The sequence below is a fragment of the Oryctolagus cuniculus genome, chromosome 13, assembly GCF_964237555.1.
Source record: "Oryctolagus cuniculus chromosome 13, mOryCun1.1, whole genome shotgun sequence".
Taxonomy (NCBI): Eukaryota; Metazoa; Chordata; class Mammalia; order Lagomorpha; family Leporidae; genus Oryctolagus; species Oryctolagus cuniculus.
Genome location: NC_091444.1, coordinates 3,740,639 through 3,761,872, shown reverse-complemented (window position 1 = coordinate 3,761,872; position 21,234 = coordinate 3,740,639). Strand labels below are relative to the sequence as shown.

General features: G+C 41.9%; 1 long non-coding RNA gene across 9 annotated transcripts in view; it reads right to left on the bottom strand.

Annotated features, from left to right (window-relative positions):
- LOC103351062 (uncharacterized) overlaps nucleotides 1-21,234 on the bottom strand; it is a 232,864-nt gene that overhangs the window by 88,315 nt on the left and 123,315 nt on the right. For 5 of the 9 annotated variants that reach the window (XR_011381816.1, XR_011381818.1, XR_011381821.1 and 2 more), the window contains one exon: nucleotides 8,226-8,360. The exons of 3 other annotated variants lie outside the window; for them this stretch is intronic. This is a non-coding gene — a long non-coding RNA (uncharacterized lncRNA). Of the gene's footprint in view, nucleotides 1-8,116; nucleotides 8,361-21,234 lie in introns of those variants that run through there. One more of the 9 variants, XR_011381815.1, reaches the window with a different exon arrangement.

The window sequence follows — 21,234 nt, the reverse complement described above, 5'->3', positions numbered from 1 at the left end:
TCTTTTGTAATTTTTTTGGATTCAATTCTGTTGATTTCTTCTCTAATTTTAATTATTTCTCTTCTCCTACTAGTTTTGGGTCTGGTTTGCTGCAGTTTTTCTAGATCCTTGAGATGCACTGATAGCTCATTTATTTGGTGCCTTTCCAATTTATTGACATAGACACCTGTTGCTATAAACTTTCCTCTTAACACTGCTTTTGCTGTATCCCATAAGTTTTGATATGTTGTGTTGTTATCCTCATTTACTTCTGGAAAGTTTTTGATTTCTCTTTTGATTTCTTCTGTGACCCACTGTTCATTCAGGAGCATGTTGTTCAGTCTCCATGTGTTTGCATATGCTCTGGGGATTCCTGAGTTGCTAGTTTCCAGCTTCATTCCATGTGGTCTGAGAAGATGCTTGATATGATTTCAATTATTTTGAATTTGCTGAGACTTGCTTTATGGCCTGGTATGTGGTCAATCGTAGAGCAGGTTCCATCTACTGTTGAGAAGCATGTGTATTCTTTAAGTGTAGGATGAAAAGTTCTGTAGATATCTGTTAGATCCATTTGGTTTATAGTGTCAATTAAATCTGCTGTTTCCTTATTGATCTTCTGTCTGGTTGATCTATTTCTGAGAGTGGAGTATTGAAGTTCCCCAGTACTATTGTACTGGAATCTATGTCTCCCTTTTAAGTCCCTTAACATATCTTTTAAATAAACCGGTGCCCTGTAATTAGGTGCATATATGTTTATAATAGTTACATCTTCCTGTTAAATTGACCCCTTAATCATTATATAGTGCCCCTCTTTGTCTCTCTTAACAGTTTTTGTGTTAAAGTTTATTGTGTCTGATATTAAGATGGCTACTCCCGCTCTTTTTTGGTTTCTGTTGGCACAGAATATCTTTTTCCAACCTTTCACTTGCAGTCTGCATGCATCATTGTTGGAAAGATGTGTTTCTTGTAAGGGGCAGATGGGTTTTTTTTTTAATCCATTCAGCCTGTCTGTGTCTTTTATCTGGAGAGTTGAGGCCATTTGCATTCAATGTGACTATTGATAAGTAGTAACTTTGCCCTGCCATTTTTCCAAAGATATTTCTAATATATGCTTTGAACTTTCTATGATCTTTTACTGAGAGATTTTCTTCCTTTACCTTCTTTTGTATTGATGACCATGTTTCTGTGTTTCTATGTGTTGCACATCTTTAAGCCTTCTGCAGGGCTGGATGAGTGGTGACAAATTCTTTCCATTTCTGTTTGCTATGAAAGGTCTTTATTTCACCTTCATTCACAAATGAGAACTTTGCAGGATATAATATTCTGGGATGGCAGTTTTTTTCTCTTAGTACTTGGGCTATATCTCGCCATTCCCTCCTAGCCTGTAGTGTTTCTGATGAGAAGTCTGCTGTGAGTCTAATTGGAGATCCTCTGAGAGTAATCTGATGTTTCTCTCTTGCACATTTTAGAATCTTTATTTTTCACTGTGGTGAGTTTGATTACAATGTGTCGTGGTGAGGATCTCTTTGGGTCATGTTTATTGGGGATTCTATGTGCTTCCTGTACTTGGATGTCTCTTTCCTTCTCCAAACTCGGGAAGTTTTCTGCTAGTATCTCACTAAAAAGGCCTTCTAATCCTTTCTCTCTCTCTATGCCTTCAGGAACTCCTAGAACCCAAATGTTGAGTTTTTGAATAGTATCCTGTAGATTCCCAAAAAAATATTTTTGATTTCTAATTTCCTCTTCTTTTCTTTGGTTTGACTGTATACTTTCCTGTGCTCTGTCTTCTAAGTCCAATATTTTCTCTTCTACCTCACTGATTCTGTTTTTAAGGCTCTCAAATGTGTTTTTCATTTGTTCTATTGAATTCTTCATTTCATTTTGATTTCTCTTCAATATTCAATTTCATGTTCTACTAAATTCTTCATTTCATTTTGATTCCTCCTTAAGATTTCCTTTTCACAAGAAAGATTTTCTGGCCTGTCCTGTATGGATTTCTATAGTTCATGCATTTGTTTCTGATAATTTCTGAATGCTCTTATCATAATTTTTTTGAATTCCGTATCTTGCATTTCTTCTATCTCATCTTCATAATCTTGTATTGAGTGTCATGTTCATTTGGGAGCGTCATGATGTCTTCCTTGTTCTTGTTGCCTTGGTTTCTGCATTTGTCGTTTGGCATTGTGGAGATATTCTTTGGTTTCTTCTTTTTTTGTGTTTGTTTCTCACTGTGGTGGCTTTTCTCGTTATACTATGACTCTAGATTAAGTGGACTATCTGCTTTTGGTGAATCTCTAGAGGCTTGTGGTGGGTGTGGCCAGAGTGCTCTGTTCAGTTCTTCAGGGTTAAAGGTGTGCCTTAGGTGACACACCCAGGTTTGGTGTGGTAAATCTTTCCTCTTTCTCTCTCTCTTTTTTTATTCAGAAGGGAAGTAACTCTGCTCAGCTGAGCTCTTCTCCTTAATGGCAATCAGTGCCTGAGCGCTAGCCCCAGTGGGTATAATATTCGTCTGTTCTGTCCCAAGGACCACACAAAGGATCTGTGCAGTCCTCAGTGTAAGCTCAGATTCCCCTGCAATGTCTCTCACTGTGTAGCCAAGTCTACCAAGTTTGTGGTGTCTCATACCAAGACTACTCACGTCTCAGCAACACCATGAGTTCTCCCACACACCCTCAATTTTTTTTTCTACAGTCCCAGTTCACAAGCTCCACACATTCACAAGGTCTAGCCTCCTGTTATTACTCACAGCCAGAGTCAAGTTTTTCTGTTCAGTTTAGGGCAGGCACAGCCCATAGCTAGTGCAGTTGTTACTTATGTCTAAAATAGCGCCTACTCTATTGTCTCATTTGCCTTTGTAAGGTGAGTGGAGAGTCACGTTAGTACCATCCCTTTTGTTTTTTTCTCTCTTCTAGGTAGGCTGGTGTACTTTCCCCCATGGGCTTCAAGCCTCATTCCCTCTAGGCTCTTCCTGCTGCTTTATGCCAGTGTCTCAGGCTACTGCAGTTTTTGCCTCATCTCCATTTCCAGTGCTGGTGTGGGGAGAAGACTCTCAGCAGCTGGGCTCCTGAGCCATGGGTGTCCATGTCCTCCACGTAGATCCAGCGTGTCCCTCTAATTTCAGAAGAGTTCCCTCTGCAGTTTTTTCCCTAACTCTTCCCTTGAGACTTCACTATCTCCACTTTTATTAAACTATCTTTTCCTGGACTATCAGTGAGCTCCCTCCCTATTCCACCATCTTGGAGCCACTCCTACAGAACTTTTCATTCCTCAGTTGCAGAATACACATTCCTCACATCAGTGTATGGAATTTTCTCTAGGATAGACCATATGCCAGGCCATAAAGCAAGTTAGCAAATTCAAGAAAATCAAAATCATACTATCATCCTTTTTGACCACAATGGAATGAAGCTGGAAATCAACAACTAAAGAATCTCTAGAATATATGCAACCACATGGACATAGTACAACATGCTCTTGAATGAACAGTGGGTAATATGAGTAATAAAAAATTTCTGGAAATAAATGAAGATGGCAATACATCATGAAAACTTATGAGATACAGCAAAAGCATTGTTAAGACAGAAGCTTATAGCAATTGGTGTCTACATCAAGAAATTGTAAAGGCAACAAATGAATGAGCTATCATTACATCTGAAAGATCCAGAAAAAAAAACAAATCCAAAATTAGAAGGAAAAAAGTAATTAAAATTAGAGAAGAAGTAAACAAAACTGAAACCAAAAAAATATGAAAAGATAAATGAAATGAAGGAATGATTTTTTGGAAAAAAAAAAGACCAATTGCCTAACTAACCAAAACACAGAGCACAAAGACCAAAATCAATAAAACCAGAGATGAAAAAGGAAATGTAACTACAGACATAAGATATAACTACAGAAATAAGAAAAATCATCAGGAATTACTACAAGGAACTGTATGCCAATAAGTTGGAAAACCTAGGAAAAATGGATAATGAAAAATTCCTGGACACATACAATCTACCAAGATTGAGTCATGAAGACATAGAAAATACTAATTAACACACTAATAACCAAGATCAAGATTAAATCAATATAAAGACCCCCCCCAAAAAAAAAAAAAAAACACAGGATGGTTTCACTGCTGAGTTCATTTAAAGAAGAGCCAGAATTACTCAAGATAATTTAAAAGAAAGAAATCCTCCCAAACTCCTGCTATGAAGCCAGCACCACCTTAATTCCTAAACCAGAAAAAGATACAACAGAGAAAGAGAACTATAGACCGATATCCCTGATGGACATATATGCAAAAATCCTCAACAAAATAAGAGCTAATCGAATCCAACAACACATTAGAAAGATCATTCACCCAGATCAAGTGGGATTTATGTAGGTATACAGGGAAGGTTCAACATTCACAAATCAATACCTGTGATACATCACACTAACAAACTTAAGGACAAAAACCATATGATTATTTCAATATATGCAGAGAAAGCATCTGATAAAATACAATATCCATTCATGATAAAAACCTTAAGCAAATTGGGTAGAAGGAACATTCCTCAACACAATCAAGGAAATTTATGGCAAACCCACAGCCAGCATCAAATAGAATAGGGAAATGTTGGAAATGTTCTCTCTGAGATCTGGTACCAGACAAAGATGCCCACTCTCAGGTCTCGCGCTGTGGCACAGTAGGTAAGGCTGCCGCCTGCAGTGCCGGTATCCCACATGGGAGCCACTCGAGTCCCAGCTGCTCTACTTCCAATCCAGCTCTTTGCTGTGGCCTGGAAAAGCAGTAGAAGATGGCCCAAGTCCTTGCTCCCTGCACTCACGTGGGAGATCTGAAAAAACTCCTGGCTCCTGGCTTTGGATCAGCACAACTCTGGCCATTGTGGCTGGTTGGAGAGTGAACCAGTGGATGGAAGACCTCTCTCTTTCTCTCTCTCTTTCTCTCTCTCTTTCTCTTGCTCTCTCTCTGCCTCTACTTCTCTCTGTGTGCAACTCTGACTATCAAATAAATAAATAGAGGCCAGTGCTGTTGCACAGTGGGTTAACACCCTGGCCTGAAGCGCCAGCATCCCATATGGATACCAGTTCTAGTCCCGGCTGCTCATCTTCCGACCCAGCTCTATGCTATGACCTGGGAAAGCAGTAGAAGATGGCCCAAGTCCTTGGGCCCCTGCGCCCACATGGGAGACCCTTCAGAAGAAGCTCCTGGCTCCTGGCTTTGGATCGGCGCAGCTCCATCCATTCTCATCTGGGGAGTGAACCAGCGGATGGAAGACCTCTCTCTCTGTCTCTACCTCTCCCTGTGTAACTCTTTCAAATAAATAAAATAATTCTTTAAAAATAAATAAATAAATAAATATTAAAAAACAAAGATGTCCACTCTCACCATTGCTGTTCAATATAGTCCTGGAAGTTTTAGCCAGAGCCATCAGGTAAGAAAAAGAAATCAAAGGATACAAATTGGGAAGGAGGAAGTCAAATCATCCCTATTTATAGATGACATGATCTAAATATAGGGTATCCAAAAGACTACATTAAGAGATTATTGGAACTCATAGAAGAGTTTGGTGGCTGGCTCCGCGGCTCACTAGGCTAATCCTCCGCCTTGCGGCTCCAGCATACCGGGTTCTAGTCCTGGTTGGGGCGCCGGATTCTGTCCCGGTTGCCCCTCTTCCTGGCCAGCTCTCTGCTGTGGCCAGGGAGTGCAGTGGAGGATGGCCCAAGTTCTTGGGCCCTGCACCCCATGGGAGACCAGGAGAAACACCTGGCTCCTGTCTTCGGATCGACGTGGTGCGCCGGCCGCAGCGCGCTGGCTGCGGCGGCCATTGGAGGGTGAACCAACGGCAAAAGGAAGACCTTTCTCTCTGTCTCTCTCTCTCACTGTCCACTCTGCCTGTCAAAAAATAAAAATAAATAAATAAATAAAAAGAGTTTGGTGAAGTGGCAGGATACAAAGTCAACATGCAAAAATCAATAGCCTTTTTATACACAGCCAATGCTATGGCTAAGAAAGAACATTTAAGATATATCCCATTCACAATAGCTAAAAAAAATCGAATCCTTGGAATAAATTTAACCAAGGAGATCAAAGATCTCTGTGGTGGAAATTATAAAACACTAAAGAAAAAAATAGAATACACCAAAGAATGGAAAAATCTTCCATGTTCATGGATTGTGAGAATTAATATCATCAAAATGTCCATACTACCAAAAGCAATTTACAGATTCAATGCAATCCCAATCAAAATACCAAGGACATACTTTTCGAATTGTGAAAAAATGATGCAAAAATTCAAACAGAATACAAGAGACCCTGAATAGCTCAAGAAATCTTATACAACAAAAACAAATTGGAGGCATCCCCAGAACTGGTCTGGGGAAACTCACTAAGAGGTATACATGTGTATAGACCTAGATGGTGTAATACTAAACATTTTCCCAACACAACTACAGGGCAGTTATGATCAAAACATCCTGGTGCTGGCACAAAAAGAGACATAAAAACCAACGGAACAGAATAGAAAATCCAGAAATCAACCAACTTATCTTTGAGAAAGGAGCTAAAATCAATCCCTGGAGCAAGGACAGTCTCCTCAACCAATGATTCTGGGAAAACAGGATCTCTGCATGCAGAAGTATGAAACAAGACCCCTATCTCACACCTTATATAAAATTCCAATCAAAACGGATCAAGGACCTAAATCTAGGACTTGATACTATCAAATTATTAGAGAACATTGGGGAAACTCTGAAAGGTATTCAAAGGGGAAAAATGCTAGTTCTGTAAAAGCAAATCTCTTATTAGAAGCACAAGAGACATTGGGCAACCAAAAAAATAAATATTTGCCACTTCTAGAAAATGCTAAGAATATAATAGTTTTCATTTCATTCTTATTTAGCAGGAAATCCTGTTATTAATACTATGAAATCCAGGGGCCAGTGGTGTGGTATAGTGGTCTAAGCTCCTGCCTGCAGTGGCAGCATCCCATATGGGCACCAGTTCTAGACCCAGTTGTTCCTTTTCCTATCTAGCTCTCTGCTATAGCCTGAGAAGGCAGAGTAAGATGGCTCAAGTGCTTTGGCCCCTGCACCTGCTTTAGAGACCTGAAGAAGCTCCTGGCTCCTGGCTTCAGATAGGCCCAGCTCTGGCCATTGCAGCCATTTTGGGGAGTGAACCAGTGGATGGAAGACCTTTCTCTGTCTCTCCCTCTCTGTCTGTAACTCTACCTCTCAAATAAATAAATAAAAATGTTCTAAAATATACTGTGAGATCCAATATGATTTTAAAAACAAAAAGGAAATAGAAGAGATCAAATTATCTTTTAGGATGAAATTGAGATAGTGAACCATAATTTCTTCCCCTTTTATCTATCACTTTCCTTATTTATTTTTCTCTACTTTTACTGTGACTTCTTGGATACTACTTACACAACCTGATTTTGTTATTACTAGATGTAGCTGTTTGTACAGTTCTCCTTTGATTTCCCATTTTTTCTTTCCTCCTTGGAAAGCAACAAAAGAGATTATAGTCCTCTCTCCTCATATAGAGGGATATATTACAAAACAGCAGGTGGGGCTGGCGCCGCAGCTCACTAGGCTAATCCTCCACCTTGCGGCACCAGCACACCGGGTTCTAGTCCCGGTCGGGGCGCCAGATTCTGTCCCAGTTGCCCCTCTTCCTGGCCAGCTCTCTGCTGTGGCCCGGGAGTGCAGTGGAGGATGGCCCAAGTCCTTGGGCCCTGCACCCCATGGGAAACCAGGATAAGTACCTGGCTCCTGCCATCGGATCAGCACGGTGCGCCAGCCGTGGCGGCCATTGGAGGGTGAACCAACGGCAAAGGAAGACCTTTCTCTCTGTCTCTTTCTCTCACTGTCCACTCTGCCTGTCAAAAAAAAAAAAAAAAACCAGCAGGTGGATGCCTGAAACCACAGATAGTACAGAAGCCAATATATACAATGTTTCTCATATATATATATATATATATAATGTATGAAAAGGTTTTATTTATAAATTAGGCACAGTAAGGGATTAACAACAACGACTAACTATAAAATAGAACAATTATAACAATGTGTAATAAAAGTTATGTGAATGTGATCTTTGTCTCCATCTGTCTCTAAAAATACTTCATTGTGATGTGCTCACCTTTCTTGTGAAGATGTGAGGTGACAGAACATCTATGTGATGAAATGAAGAGACACGGATGACCTGGACACCATGATGTGGCATTAGACTACTCCCAGCCTTCTGATGATGCATGGGGAGCAGGATCTTCTGCTTCAGGTGATCCTGGTCATCCGGTTGTGATGATGCTGGGCAGGTAACGTACGCAGTGTGGACATGCTGGACAAAAGGATGACTCACATCCCGGGTGGAACAAGGTAGGCTGCTGTGAGGTTGTATCACACTACTCAGAATGATGTTCAATAAAACTTATGAATTGCTCATTTTTAGAAAGTTCCATTAGTAATTTTGGACTGCAGTTAACTGTAGATAACTAAAACTTGGAAAGATAAACAATGGGTAGGGGGACACTACTGTTTTCCCAAACTGATGACAAATTTTCTCATGTCATTCTTCTGCTTCCTTGCTCAGTCTGGAATTCAGCACTTCCCCTGGTCTAACTCTGCCCCAGTTTATTAACCTTCAAGGTGTGGTGTAATACTAAACATTTTCCCAACTGACTCATATAAATAAGGACAGCTTTTACATTAACGTTTAACAGTTTGTCATCCGCTGGGCCCACCTCAAATGGATGTGATAAAATACTGTGAAGACTGCTGAATTCTACCAGACATTTAAAGAAATAATTCCAATTCTTCTCAAGTTATTCGAAACAGTTGAAAGGGAGGAAATCCTCTCAAACTCCTGAAATGAAGCCTGCATCACCTTAATTCCTAAAACAGAAAAAGATACAACAGAGAAAGAGAACTATAGACCAATATCCCTGAGGAACAAAGATGCAGAAATTCTCCACAAAATACTACCTAATTGAATCCAACAATACATCAGAAATAAATATAAGACACAAAAATGGAAAATTTTCCATGTTCATGTATTGGAAGAATCACTATCAAAATGTCCATATTACCAAAAACAATACACAGATTCAATGTGATACCAATCAAAATACCTGGGATATTCTTCTCAGATATAGAAAAAAATGATAATGAAATTCATATGGAACAGTTAAGCAATCCTACACAACAAAACCAAAGCTGTAGGCATCACAGTACCAGATTTCAAGACATACTATAGGGCAGTTACCATCAAAACAGCCTGGTAATGGTACAAAAACAGACTTGTACACCAATGGAGCAGAATATAGAGAACATTGGCAAAACCATGCAAAATACTGGCATAGGCAAAGTGTTCTTGGAAAAGACTCCAGAGGCACAGACAATCAAAGCCAAAATTGACAAATGGGATTAGATAGCTGAGAAACACTCAGCAAAGTGAAGAGGCAACTGACAGACCTGGAGAAATTATTTGCAAACTATGCAACTGATAAAGGATTTTTTTGAATGTTTAACAACGTTAGGAATATACTGATTCTTCCCACCGTACCCACCCACACTCCCAGACTTCTTCCTCCTCCCTCTCCTATTCCCATTCTTATTTTTCATTAAGATCTATTTTCAATTAACTTCCAATAAAGCATTAATAACCAAAATATATAAAGAGATCAAGAAACTCTACAACAGCAAAACAAACAACTCAGTTAAGAAATGGACAAAGAACCTGAACATTTTTTTTTTTTTTTGACAGGCAGAGTGGACAGTGAGAGAGACAGACAGAGAGAAAGGTCTTCCTTTGCCGTTGGTTCACCCTCCAATGGCTGCCGCGGCCGGCGCACTATGGCCGTTGCACCGCGCTGATCCGATGGCAGGAGCCAGGTACTTATCCTGGTCTCCCATGGGGTGCAGGGCCCAAGGACTTGGGCTGTCGCTCCCCCTCTTCATGGAGGAATGACACTAAACCCTGCGCTGTTCTTTTGTCTGCTTGGCCCTTCCCGGGTTTGCTGCTGGTCCTTCCCGGGTTGGCTGCCGATCCTTCCACCTCCGTGGAAGGGCGGCTCCCCCTGCCACTTTCCCCACTTCCGCGGGGGAGCGGCACACTGCCGGCCGGCTCTCTCGGGGGCTGCACAGGTGTTCCTTCAGATAGATGTTCCTGGTGCATGTTGTCTCTCTCCTCCTTTATAGTCCTCTTCCACCAATCCCAACTCTGCTACCCACACGCCGAGCACGCTGCTCTCCTCCAATCAGGAGCAAGATCAGCTCCTGCAGCTCATCAGTCAAATTGGCGAGAGGCAGCTGTGTAGAAGTTGTTTACTCCTCTCCCAGCGCCATATTGTGGGAGAGCAGATGCATAGAATAAGTCTTATTCCAGTAACTTAGTCTAGTCCAAGTTGCTCCCCACATTGGGCCATCCTCCACTGCACTCCCTGGCCACAGCAGAGAGCTGGCCTGGAAGAGGGGCAACCGGGACAGAATCTGGTGCCCCGACCGGGACTAGAACCCGGTGTGCCAGCGCCACAAGGTGGAGGATTAGCCTAGCGAGCCGCGGCGCCAGCCTGAACAGACATTTTTCAAGAGAGGAAATTCAAATGGTCAACAACATGTGAAAAAATAATCAGGCTCACTCAATGTCAGGGAAATGCAAATCAAAACGACATGAGGTTTCACCTCACCCCAATTAGAATGGTTCTCATAAAGAAGTCAACAAACAACAAACACTGGTGAGGAAATTGGGGGAAAGTCACCCTAATCCACTGTTGGTGGGAATGTAAACCTCTGCAGCCACAGTGAAAAACAGTGGCAATATCTCAGAAATCTCAGTATAGACCTACCATATGACCCAGCCATTCCCCTGGGAATTTTCCCAAATGAAATAAAATCAGAATATGAAAGAGTGGTCTGTACACCCATGCTTATTGCAGCTCAATCTACAATAGTTAAGATATGGAATCAACCCAGATGTACATCGACTGAAGACTGGATAAAGAAATTATGGTATATATACACTGTGGAATACTGCACTGCAAAAAAAAAAATAAAGATAAATAAATACAATCCTGTTGTTTGTAACAAAATGGATGCAATTGGAAACCATTATACCTAGCGAAATAAGCCAGTTCCAAAAAGACAAATATCTAGAGCCAGCTCTGTGGTATAGCAGGTTAAAGCCCTGGCCTGAAACCAATCCCATATGGGTGCTGGTTCTAGTCCCAGCTGCTCCTCTTCCAATCCAGCTCTTTGCTATGGCCTGGGAAAGCAGTAGAAGTGGCTAAAGTCCTTGGGCCCCTTCACTCACATGGGATACCTGGAATAAGTTCCTGGCTTCAGACCAGCACAGCTCCGGCCGTTGTGGCCATTTGGGGAGTGAACCAGTGGATGGAAGACCTCTCTCTCTGTCTCTACCTCTCTCTGTAACACTGTCTTTCAAATAAATAAAATAAATCTTAAAAAAAAAGACAAATACCATATGTTTTCTCTTACCTGTGGTAAGTAATAGAGTTAAAAAATAACCTATAACTTAAAAAATAACCTATAGGAGTGAAATTGACGTTTTGAGATGCTTGATTTTGAACAACCCTGTCTCAACTGTTGAGGAATAGTATTTTTTCTTCATAGTGTTTGTTGAACTCTTTACTTAGTGTAGAGTTAATCTTATGAGTATGAAGTTAATGAAAATAGATCTTTGTAAAAACAAGAATGTGAATAGGGAAGGGAGGAGAAATAAGAGTGGGAGTGTGAGCAGCAGGTAGAGCAGGATGGAAAGCATCACTGTTCCTGAACCTGTATATATGAATTACCTGAAATTTGTATACCTTAAGTAACATTTTTTAAATAAACATAAAATGAAAAATACTGTGAAGAGTGAAATTCTTTATTTTCACAAATAAAAATGCACTATATTATTTTAATGTATTACTCAGGTGGTGGTGGAATGATAGCCATGATTTGTATCCAAAGCATTGCAATTACTGATTATTATCTGATGTTATCTCTAAGTTGTTGAAAGCAACATGAGAAAAAAGTGACAAGATCCATAATAAATTCACATTTCAGTGTGCTTCCAGGAAAATCTCCAATAAATAATTCCCAGGAACAGGTATAATGGGATAAATTTCAACCTACACAAAACAAGGTAGATTGAAAAAGATACAGTTAGGGGCCAGCGCCATGGCTCACTTGGTTAATCCTCCACCTGCGGCACCAGCATATCATATGGGTGCCGGGTTCTAGTCCCGGCTGCTCCTCTTCCAGTTCAGCTCTCTACTGTGGCCCGGGAGGGCAGTGGAGGATGGCCCAAGTGCTTGGGTGCCTGCACCTGCATGGGAGACCAGGAAGAAGCACCTGGCTCCTGGCTTCAGATCGGTGCAGCACCAGCTGTAGCCACCATTTGGGGAGCGAACTAACAGAAGGAAGACCTTTCTGTCTCTCTCTCTCACTGTCTATAACTCTACTTGTCAAATAAATTAAAAAAAAAAAAAACAGAAAGAGATATAGTTATAGTTCAAGGGTAAGTCCTTGAATGATATGGAGAAACTGAGGCTTTCAGGGGCTGGCATCGTGGTGTAGTGCTTAAAGCTGCCACCTGCAACACCAGCATCCCATATGGGTACCAGATCGAGTCCTGGCTGCCTCGTTCTCTATCCAGCTCCCTGCTAATGGCCTAGGAACAGCAGCGGAAGATAGCCCAAGTGCTTGGGCCCTGCACCCATGAGAGATTTTGGAGTAACTCCTGGCTCCTGGCTTTGGTCTGGCCCAACCCAGCTGTTGTGGCCATCTGGGGAGTGAATCAGCAGATAAAAGAACTCTGTGTGTGTGTCTCCCTTTGTCTCTGTAATTCTGTCTTTCAAATAAATAAATGAATGTTAAAAATTTCATAGAATTTGATTCCAGTACATCAGAACACTGTAAAGAGTAAAATGTGGGGGCTGCCACTGTAGCTTAGTAGGTTAAGTATCTGCCTGCGGTGCCAGTATCTCACATGGGCACCAGCCTGAGTCCCAGCTGCTTCACTTCCAATCCAGCTCCCTGCTGTGGCCTGGGAAAGCAGGAGAAGATGGCCCAAGTCTTGGGCCCCTGCACCTGTGTGGGAGACCCAGAAGAAACTCCTGGCTCCTGGCTTTAGATTAGCCCAGTTCCAGCCATTGCAGTTGTTTGGGGGAGTGAACCAGCAGATGCAAGACTCTCTCTACTTCTTCTCTTTTTCTGTAACTCAGAATCTCAAGTAAATAAATAAATCTTTAAAAAAGAGTAAAATGTGGTAGATCTAATTTTTGATGCACTTGAGCTACTTCTAATGCCTCCCTGGCTGCTGAATAAACTTGGGCTGGTTCCTGCCCTATTCTTTGTGTGACAGTAGGTGGGATTTCACTTGCTAACCCCCATCCATCTCTAACATGAATGAAATAATACTTCATATACAGAGTTGTTGAAGGAGTTCCTCAGACTATGTGTGTAAATCTCACTAAACAGTTATGAACACACAAGACACTCTTGATCAAGGAAGCGTGTTCCCAGAGACACGCCACAGACAATGAGATTTAACACTAACGATTCTGAAGGATCCACTGAATGAGATACATTTCCAGCGATGCAACCCTGAAACAAGGGCTGCGAATAAGAAAGTCCTTTTTTTCTTTTACCCAGAGTAGAATTTCTAGGGAATATGTCAATTGTTTATTATAAATGCCTCCTGAGGGGGCCTGCACTGTGGTGTAACAGCTTAAGCCACCACTTGCAGTGTTGGTATCCCATATGGGTGCTGATTCAAGTCCTGGCTGCTCCACTTCCGATCCAGCTCCCTGCTGATGGCCTGGGAAAGCAGTAGAAGACGGCCCAAGTGCTTGGGCCCCTGCACCTGCATGGGAGACTAGGAAGAAGCTCCTGGTTCCTGACTTCAGATCGGCCCAGCTCCAGCTGTTGCAGCCATTTGGGGACTGAATCAGCGGGTGGAGGATTTCTCCCTCTCTCTCTCTCTCTCTCTGATTCTCTCCCCCCTCCTCTCTAACTCTGTCTCTAAAATAAATAAATAAATCTTTTTTTAAAAAAATCTCTCCTGAATTCAGTAGTGGTTGCACTGTGTTTTTTATTTAATTTGAGTCTATGACAGTAATATCTAGATTTTTTAAATACAGTAATTAAGACATTTCTGCAGAATAAACAAAGGTAGAAAAAGTACTATCAAAAATAATAATGAAACAGCACTTTTCTGAGCCTGTTCCTCAGCCACAGATGTAGGGACTCCAGATTCTCCCAATGTGTACCCAGAGGCACCAGGGTTTACCATTGTTCATCATTAGCTCTCTGGGACCACAAGGCTTCCTCTTCTCCTCCCTCATTACTGTTGTTGTCTCTTAGTGTGACACTCTATCCTGCTTTTCCCTTTTCAAGTTGCTCTTGTCCATAACTCAAGCTGCTCCAAAACTCAACCACAAGGAGAGAAATCTCCCTGAACGCACAGTTTGCTATACTCTGCTGCACAGGACATGTGCAACTGTTGCCTGTCCTCTCAAGTTTTTAAATCTCTTATTTTTATATCTCCTCTTTGGGGGCTCTGTCCTAAGTCTCTTTGGGCAAGGATAAAATAAAGGGACAAACTGAGGAAAACAGCCACAGCCTTACTCAGAATTATTCCTACATTAATGACACATTTTTATTCTTTTGAGTTTTTATAAAAATGTTAATCTCTTTGAAAGGCAGAGAGAGAGAGAGAGATTTTCATCTGCTGGTTTACTCCGCAAATACCTACAACAGCTAGGGCTGAGCCAGTACAAAGCCAGAAGGCTAGAACTCAATCCAGGTCTCCTGTGTGGGTGGCAGGCACCCAACTACTGGAACTATTACCATTGTCTCCCAGGGTGTTCACCAGCAAGAAGCTAGAATCAGAGCAGAGTCAGAATTTAAACCCAGACACTCTAATATGGATGCAGGTGTCCTAAGGAGCACCTTAACTGATGTGCCAAACACCTACCCTGACAATGATGTTTTAATTGGGGTTGACTCACTCTTCTCTCAGCAGAGGTCTGTTTTGGATAGCTCCCCAGCCACTTACAGAAATTGATTCCTTGGATCTTTCTAACTTAGTCCTTTTTTTCCCAAAGATTTATTTCTTTATTTGAAATGTAGAATTACAGAGTGGCAGATGCAGAGAGATAGAGAGAGGTCTTCCATGCACTGGTTCACTCCCCAAATGCTGGCAGTGGCTGGAGCTGGGCGAATCTGAAGCCAGAAGCCAGGAGCTTCCTCTGGGTCTCCCACGTGGGGTGCAGGGGCCCAAGGACTTTGGCCATCTTCTACTGCTTTCCCAGGCCATAGGAGAGAGCTGGATGAGAAGAGGAGCAGCCAGGATTTGAACCAGCACCCATATGGGATGCCGGCACTGTAGGTGGCAGCTTTACCCACTATGCCACAGCACCCCCCCACCAAGTTTTGTCTTAGAGATGACAGCATACATGTTTGAATTCCACAGGGAACCCAGATGATAGCCCCCAAACAAAGATGTTTGCTCCACAGGAAAAGGGAACTTCTCCCTGGATGTCTAGTGTGTCCTCGCACCCTTGCTCTTGCAGAACACCCTGAACAGCCCCTGTTGCCCGAGTACCGGGATATCTGTTCTCAATTCCTTGTCCTGAGAGCTGTCATTTGGCACTGTTTCAGTCAAACTTGTGGCTTTCTTTCTACTTCATTGTTTCTGAGATGAGGGTAATGATTGCGGTGTCTATTTTTCTAGTGCTTATCATTTTTACAACAGGGAAAACAATCATTATGGAATTTTCTAACCACCTATTGTATATGTAAACTTGGGTGAACTCAAAATATTTTAGCTCAACATGTCCAAAACACATTTCCCTTCCTTATTTATTCAGGTCTGTATTCCTGTCTCTATCATTGCCATCATCTATTTCCCCATCTGAGAGCCTCTTTCTCTCACACTCAATATCAGACTCTTGACGTTCAGTTATTACAACACACTGATTATACTTCCAAAGTGACTCTGAGACACAGTCCTTCTCCCTAGATCCACTGTTGTAATCTTGTTGAATCAATCATCATATATCAATTAATCAATAATTATTGTCCAATGTCTTCTCATTTGTACACATCTTTCAACATTATCCAAAGTTACTTCTAAAACCAAATAAATGGATGTCACTCAACTGGTTAAAACCTTTAATAATTTCCATGGCTCATGACCTTTTATAATTTGTTTCCAACCAATCTTTCTACCATCGTCTCTCTCAAGTTTCTTGCATTTTAGTGAAGAGTCTACTCTTCATTTTCTGTACATGCCATTCACTTTTGTACCTTTCTGCCTTTCTTCTTGCTGCTTCCTGCTTCTGAAATGCCTCCTTTTCTTTTTTTATTATACAACGTTCAGATGATACACTTAATATTTTTATAAATTCTTTTAAAAATATTAAACCCTCAAATAGCTTATCTAGGATTTTTTGTACACTGAGCCTACTAAAGTGATCTTTACTTAAACATTAAATGCTAGCTGTGAAAAATAAATCTGGCGGCCAGCATGTGACACAGCAGGTTAAGTTGCCATCTACAGTTCTAGCATTCCTTATGGGCACCAGTTCAGGTCATGGCTGTTCCACTTCTGATCCAGCCCCCGGGAATTGGCCTTGGAAAGGAGGCAGAAGATGATCCAAGTGTCTGGACACCTGCCACACATTTGGGAGACCAAGATAAAGCTTCTGCCTCCTGGCTTTGGCATAGCCCAGTCCTGGCCACTGTGGTCACTCGGGGAATAAACCAGCAAATAGAAGATCGATCTCTCTCTCGTTCACTCTGTGTGTGTGTGTGTGTGTGTGTGTGTGTGTAAAACTCTGCCTTTAAAATAAATAAAATAGGCCAGCGCTGCGGCTCACTAGGCTAATCCTCTGCCTGCGGCGCCACCACCCCGGGTTCTAGTCCCGGTCGGGGCACCAGACTCTGTCCCGGTTGCTCCTCTTCCAGTCCAGCTCTCTGCTGTGGCCCAGGAGAGCAGTGGAGGATGGCCCAAGTGCTTGAGCCCTGCACCCGCATGGGAGACCAGGGGGAAGTACCTGGCTCCTGGCTTCGGATTGGTGCAGTGCACCGACCATGGCGGCCATTTGGGGGGTGAACCAAAAGAAGGAACAACTCTCTCTCTCTCTCTTTCTCTCTCTCTCTCTCACACACACTCTCTCTCTCTAACTCTGCCCATCAAAAAGTAAATAAATAAAATATTTTAAAAATAAATAAGTAAAGGGCCGGCGCCGCGGCTCACTAGGCTAATCCTCCGCCTAGCGGCGCCGGCACACCAGGTTCTAGTCCCGGTTGGGGCGCCGGATTCTGTCCCGGTTGCCCCTCTTCCAGGCCAGCTCTCCGCTGTGGCCAGGGAGTGCAGTGGAGGATGGCCCAGGTGCTTGGGCCCTGCACCCCATGGGAGACCAGGAAAAGCACCTGGCTCCTGGCTCCTGCCATCGGATCAGTGCGGTGCGCCGGCCGCAGCGCGCTAGCCGCGGCGGCCATTGGAGGGTGAACCAACGGCAAAGGAAGACCTTTCTCTCTGTCTCTCTCTCTCACTGTCCACTCTGCCTGTCAGAAAAAATAAATAAATAAATAAGTAAAATCTGAATTTTCTATGGATAACAGGAATGGTATAAATAGTGACTAGGGTGTCACTATAATTGAATTGTCTATGCCTAGATGGTAGTAAGTATAATTATTTTGGTGAAAAGTAACTGAACTGACTCAAGTAAAACAGGCATTATTATCTGTCACGGCTGTGTCACTGTACATAAGGACAAAAGAGCTGAAACGAGGACTCAGTCAGGAGTCTCTGCAACCATCATCTGTGCTCGTCTCTCACAAACTGCTTCATTCTTCTCTCACCATTCCTCTCTCCAATCTCTTCTCTTCTCTTCTCTTGCTTCTCTTCTTTTTATTTCTCTCTCTCTTTCTCTTTCTCCCCCAACCCCAGCCTCCATCTCTCCTCTTGGCCACTACCCCTATTGTTTTGGTTCTAGAAATATGTCACACCAGAACACAGAGTTAAGGTCTAGGTGTCCACTAAGTTACTGTTCTCTCTCTTTTTACAGCTTAATATTTTATTTCTTTTGAACCAATTTAAGTCAAATGGCCACTTGCCATCTAACAACTATGGCCAGAAGGCAGGATTTCAAAATAAGAACAGCACAGTTTTCATGCTGTAGTGGGGAAGGGAGGGGCCATGTCTGGAAAAGGAGAGTGGAAAGTTGCTAGAAGATGGCAGGGAGGGGGAGTGCAGTTGCTGGTAAGCCAATCAAATAAGTGACTGATTCACAAGTTCAACCAAAAGCTACATCCACAAACTACTTGAAATTTAAATCTTCTATTCCATGACTATGATTTAGTTGAAATGACTTATTAGCATGATTAGCAATATAGAACAAATGATGATCAAAGAGTCAGGATACTCAAACACTGAGCAGTAGCTAAATAAGCAAAAAGTGACCATACACAAAATTTACTAAAATGCAGTCTTGGAAGCACTAGGACCATCAAATGTCTCAGGACAAAACTGTTCGGGGAAAAAAAAAAAGCAAACTACAGCCCTCGCCTGGAGAATCATGACATATGTTTTAAAGTTCTAAAGACCGGAGAAATAATTCTCTATAGACACCAGGAAATGTTCACATTCTAAACAGTCCTTTTTAATGACTTTGAACTACTCGACCACTTATGTCATCACATGACTACTTCCTTTGCTCCCCACGTCCTTCTATGCCATGAAGTCCCTGGATACTGCCTGAACTCTGAGCTGCTAATGGTTGTGGGCTCCCCAGTCAGTTTTCGAAGGGTCTAGAGCAAGCCTGGAGGCTTGCAAGGCCGTTCAGCACATTCACTCAGGACTGACAACTTCACCTCTAATCAACCCTTCGCCAGACTTGTTAACAAACCTTATATCAAGTTCTGAAGACTCTATTATCCTCATTTTACTTCTGAAGGAACTAGAGTTTGGGAGAAATTTTATGTAAGTTAAGAAAAGAATGTTAAGCTAGTTTCCATGCTTAAGGGCTCAATGTGCACCATAGGTGGATTTATTTGTAATAATGCTAATCACAAAGATTTTATTGTTCAAGTTTTAGAACCTTATTAAGTCTTTGTTATGTTAGGGGTTTTTCTAAGAAATCTAAAGAAATGCATGGTACAAACTATTTTTATAGTCAGAGGTAATAGAATCATCCACTACTTTCAAAATTTCTCATTAAACCCCTAATTTTGATGGGAATTTCCAACACCACATCCTCCCTGTAAAGTTTATTTTTTGAAAACTTCTAAAATAGTTAACATGGAACGTGACATCTGCTAAGTCAACCAGACGTTGTATTTCAACATATATTAAGTCATCATATTATAAAGTATGTTGACACAAAGCCTAGGGTGTCATAGGAAACTAAAAACTAGCATATTTTGCATAAAAAGGAAGAAGGAATTTTGCCAAGACAGCTATGGTTGCAAGACAATTTTATAGTTAAAGTAATGCTAGGTTGCATAGCTTCTTCTCTACAGGGATTCAGGTCTAAAATGTTACCTGTGAGTCACCAAGCATGGAGAAGGACTTCAGTGACCCCAAGGACACGCCTTGCCAGGTGTTTTCTAATGTGTCATTTCTAAAAAGGAGTCATGGGGCCATCCCATGTTGCAATTATGCAATTATGAGAAATTTAAAGGGAAATGTTTGAAAACTAAAGCATGGAAAATCCCTAATGCTTCCTTTATGATGGAAAAATCCCATGTAGTTGAACAAATAAATAAAAGATATATCCAATCAGAGGTCACAAAAAAGTTATCAGTGTAGGCATGAATCATGCCATGTAGAAACTGAGACAACTATGGGTGTGTATTTCTAAATATGAATATATTTGCAGGTGATAAAGATAAAAAGAAGACTTTTATCTGCAAATCTGTACATGTAGCTCTAAAATAAAAACATATAAAATGAATTGTAAAACAAAGTTTTAGAATAAATATTAGAACTTCTATGGAGTCCTGTGACTTCCTTACTAATAGAAGTATTTAGAAATGTATTTCAATGGTTGGATTTAATCTGCCTCCTGTATTTGTTTAATGGGAACTTTAAACCAAACTGTATTCTCTTTGAAACTGAAAATATTTTGGCTAAGCTTCAGAAATAACTTAAATTTCATTGGCATCTGAACCTACAAAATTTTTAAATTCAAGTTTTTATAATCTGGGTGTTAGAGGTGTGGGGGGAAAGGATGGACGGGATTGAAGCAACTTGCCTTTATTTACATATTCAATAAATATTTGTTGCATATCTATGTATTCTCCACCCCACAATAGTATCAGCTCTACACAAAGAGAGGTAAGGAAAAGAGTGCAGTCCTTTTTCTCTTGGTACTCACTTTCTGTTGGGGATAACAAGTAGTTAAATAAGTAAAACATGGAGCCCAGCCAGTGCTGTGGCATAGTAGCTAAAGCCACTGCCTGAATGAGTCTCCACTGCTCCACGTGCAATCCTGCTCCCTACCAGTGGACCTGGGAAAGCAGCAGAAGACAGATCAAGTACTTGGACTCCTGCCACACATATGTGAGATACAGATGAAGCTCCTGGCTCCTGGCTCCTGGCTGAGACCTGGCCCAACCCTGGCTGTTGCAGCTATCTGGGGAGTAAACCAGTGGATGGAAGATTCCCTCCCTCTCTCTCACTCTCCCTCTCTCTCTCTCCCTCTCTCTGCTTCTGCCTCTTCCTCTCTGTAACTCTTTCAAATAAATAAATAACTCTTTAAACAAATAAATAAATAAACAGAAGAAATTTAAGCAAAATAGAGTGTGCTAAGAGTTTAGAAAGTAGAATAATAGAGTACAGCGGAGCCAAGATGGCGGAATAGTGAGGGCGCGCACCGATAGTCCGGGAAAAGATAGTTTAATAAAAGTGGAGTTACTGTAGCCTCAGGAAAAGGATCAGGAAAAAATTGCAGAGGAAACTCTTCTGGATCTAGTGGATGTGACACGGAGGACCTACGGGGAGAGCAAGGTCACCCACCACGTGGAAGCCGAGCCGTGGGAGCCGCCGGAGCTGCGCCGCAGAGTCTGCGTGCCAGCGCTGGAAGGGGAGGTGAGACAAAGACCCCGGTAACCCAAGACATTGGCAGGGAAAGGCAGAAAGAGCCTACAGGGAACGAGGCCTGAAGCCCCACTGGGGAAAGTTCACCAGGATGACTGGAGGAGAGAAAAAAACGAATAAATAAGGGGAACTGGCATGGACATTAG